This window comes from Apis florea, unplaced genomic scaffold (assembly GCF_048593485.1).
Source record: "Apis florea isolate Af1SG1 unplaced genomic scaffold, ASM4859348v1 contig_3367_pilon, whole genome shotgun sequence".
In the NCBI taxonomy this organism is placed as follows: Eukaryota; Metazoa; Arthropoda; class Insecta; order Hymenoptera; family Apidae; genus Apis; species Apis florea.
The window spans coordinates 2256567-2260538 of record NW_028256746.1 but is presented as its reverse complement, the minus strand read 5'-3'; the positions used below and the strand labels follow the sequence as shown (position 1 = coordinate 2260538).

Below are 3972 nucleotides of genomic sequence, written 5' to 3'. Positions count from 1 at the left end.
ATTTTTCCTTCCCTTCCACCAACCTTCTTCTCCTTCTTCTCCTTCTTCTCTTCTTCTTCTTCTTCCTCTTCTCGTTCGCTCGTCTGTGAGAATGTGGTAGCCTTGCCCGATTAAATCTCATCTCGGGATAACGCACGAAAAACAACCCGGCCACGAACATCTCGGGCTAATATTCTCGGTGAACACGTGTTTTCTCTCGGTGTATCCGACCGGCAGAAAAAGTGGCAAGATCCATCGATGATCTTTATATCGGTCTTCGACTCTTAAGGAGTTGTTGCTGCGCGAGATGAACAGGTTTTTCGAGAGCCGTTTCGTACCTCTTCTTTAAAAATCGTTCTTTGATCGCTTTTTAACGATACCGAACGGGGGCGAAAAATCGAATAACGAATTTTCTCCAATTATTTCTTCACCGATCACAGCCCCGTCTAATTTATCGAGATTTCTCGTCGAGTCGAAATCACGAATTTTATCCCGAGTCCGCGTACTACGTATATCCACTTTGCTCCGCGTAAGTGACCAGAACGGTGTAGAACGAATGGATCGAAAATCGATCGCGTTCGATATTCCGAAGAATGAGAAACGATCGAGTTAGGGCGGCTCTCATTAACGAGCCAGCAAATTGGATCACGATCGTTGAATAATTGGATAATAGTAGAATGCTTTACATCACGTCCCACCTAATTTCCTTGCACGAGTTGCGCGCCGATTCACGAGCGGGAACACTCGTTGCGCCGTCAAATTATTAAATTATCGTTTTTCCACGCTCGGAACGATGCAGAGAGAGATAAAAGTCGGGAAATCTGATCTCGAGTTTCGTCGGAAAACCCGTTCGATTTTTATCGATTAACGTCGATTAATCTCTTATCCTTTTCCTTTACGGCCGCAAAAAAAGAAAGTTAAATTTCTTTCTCATCGAAAACGTAAGCGACGAGTCACGTTACTTCTTGTGAAATTCCAACCGTCTTCTAACTTCCTTCTAACGAATACCATCGAATTATTTAATTTCCCATGGTTAAACTAGTTTGACATACCGGCAGAACTAGTATATCTTCTTCCTCTCGACTCGATCCTTGATGCCGAGATATTACGCATACAAAAAAGGTACAAGCGTCGAACACTTGACGCCTAAATCTACTTCGCGTATTGTACGATGTTGAAAAGAACAAACACGAGCGTTAAATACTTCACATCTGAACATCTTTTCTCGAGCACTACTTAAAAACCGCAATTCATCCCGTCCCCGTCGTGATTCGAAGATCGTCTCTTCCCTACGAAGGGAAGCTCGAACGAGAGAGAGAGAGAGAGAGAGAGAGAGAGAGAGAGAGAGAGAGAGAGAGAGAGAGAGAGAGAGAGAGAGAAGAAAGAAAGAAAGGAAAAGAAAAAAGGAAGAGGGAATAAAAGTCGAACGATGGCAGCAACTACTAACGAGCCAATCAGACGAACCAAGTCCAAACCGACCGTCATTTCAGTTCGAAATGTCTTGATTTGTATCCCCTTCGATCGAGAGAATCGAACTTTAAAAATTTTTTCCAAATTTTTATTTTCGTCGTTCGCGAGAACGTAGTAGAATCTCTCTCGAAACAAAAAAACAAAAAAAAAAAAAAGAAAAGAAAAGAAAATCATATCGCAATCGAACATCTAAACTCGAACAACATCGATTCACTCGATTAACTCGACTCGATTACGTACGAAAACAAACTCGAAGTCGAGTTACCTATATACGGATATCGAAGCAACTCGACTCGATCGAACGAGGACTGAGAAACGAGCGTTTGATGGATACCTAGCGTTGTTCGGTGATCGTTGGTCGAGGAACGGCGCGTGTCTAGCTTGTAATCCTTGTATCCTCGCCGCGATACACGCTCACGGTAACACCTGAGAAGTCTGGCATATAACGACATCGTAGATACGAAACGAGGCATTGGGTCCACGCACGCGTACATACACGCGAGAACGCTTGAAATGCCCCGGTGTGCGTGCGTACAGTTTGTTGTTTGCCGCGCCTAGATCATTTTGTTGCTTGCCTCTCTCACCTCCTCCCCCACCCCGCCAGTTTCTCTCACTCCCCCCATCGATCCTCCCCTCTCCCCACCTCTCGCACCTCTATGTTTTCTCTCTTTCTCGCTTCTCTCCACTTCTCTGCTCCTCTCGTTCGCGAACGAGCAACCGGTTTACCTTTGATCATTCAATATAAAACACAAGATCGGAGGCGCGCACACCTCTGCGCGCGTTCACGCGCACACAGGTGAAGCCACCGCGCACCTATATATATATATATATATATATTCCGTTTCTCTCTCTCTCCTTCTCGTTCCATCCTGCCCTCTACTCGCTTCGTTCTCTTCTCTTCTCTCCTCCCCATTCTCTTTTCGCCCGTTCTATCCCTCCACCCCTGCAATCCTCTTCTTCCCTTTCGCGCCTTCTTCTTCTTCCTCCTCCTCTTCTCGCCGTTTCCTTCTTCCGCTCGTTCTTCCATCGTGTCGGTCAAGACGACGACGACGACGACGACGACGACGACGACGACGAAGGTCTTCGGTTTGTTTGCACTCGGTTCGCGCGCGGAGAATCCTCCGCCCCCTGCCAGAGGAAGTTTCCTCCTCGGTTGCAGAAAACCAGATGCTTTCGAAAGTACAGCCGCGGCTATCTCTCCGTAGCCTCTAAAGACCGGCTACACACACCTCCGCGTGATACGCCCACGCGTGCGCGTCTAACTGCGTGCTCGTTGCTCTCTCGCGAGCGAGACTTGCGACACCTCGCTATCACCGCCAACGAGCACGAGCCTTTGTCGCGGATGCCTTCGCGGATTTCTTCTCTTCCCTACCCTCCCTCCCCCTTCCGTCCTTCCCACGATTTTCCATTTTTCCCCGAGAAATTCCACAGACCTTCGTATATCGATCAAAGCGATTTTCCACGAGTCGAGATACACCGGCCTACCCATCGGCGTGTCCTAATGGTGGACTCCATTACCATTGGAATCAGGGTCGCAACAAGCAAAAGACACGGGTATTAAACGGTTTTATTATCGCGACGATCCTCCTCGAACGCGAATTTCTCTAAAGTCATGTCCTTCCCTTCCTTCGATATCTAAATTGTCCAATAAAAATCGTGGACATTTCTCTCAAACGGCGCGATAAAATCTGCTCTCTCGGTGCACTCGGGGAGAAGGATGAGCGGAAGAAGAGAGAAGCCGAGCATGGTATATATTCTTGAATCTTCGCTAACCGCAGCCTCGACTTATCCATTCCCAGACAAATACTACCGTTCCCTCCGTCCGTTTATTTACCCACGAGCACCTGTTTTCAAACACACGTGCCAACCATTCGATGAAACGAAACCAAATATTATCGTTATTATTGTTATTATTGTTACTATTATTATTATTGTTATTATTATTATTATTATTATTATTATTATTATTATTACTACAATTGTAATTATTAAATCGACCGAAAGAATTGGATCTTTTTGCGTTTCGTTCGAATATTTGCGCGGCGAGTCTACAATTTTATCGCGGGAAAGAAAAATAACCGAAGTAAACGACGCGTGTAAACGAATACACATACCTCGCTTCCGTTTACCGTGTCAATAATACCAGTGGACACGTTGTTTTCAGAGCACGTGAATCGTCCTCGAGAAATATTGATAATCTTTTCTTTTTTTTTTTTTTTTTTTTTTCAAAATGACTCGCGAGATTGTTACCGGTTCCACGTCCTTGACTTTTCGAAGTATTGCGAAAGCGTAGCCGGCTCATCTAGGACCCTTTCGGATAGGAAATCGTTTTATCCTTGAACCTCCGCCACCAACGGGACACGCCAACGAATTATTACCCTTTTATTACTCTCGTCTTATATATATATATATATATATATGTATACGCACACGCGCGCGCGTATAAGACGACTAACTAGATCGAAAGGAAAGCGCGTAGACGGATGCATCTTTGGAATTCAAACTACTAACGTAGTTTCGCGC

The 3972-nt window shown here is 45.4% G+C and overlaps 1 protein-coding gene across 2 annotated transcripts in view; it reads left to right on the top strand.

The window, feature by feature from the left end:
• The window catches only part of gbb (glass bottom boat), a 31553-nt gene that overhangs the window by 19309 nt on the left and 8272 nt on the right, over positions 1-3972 (top strand). The window lies entirely within an intron of this gene.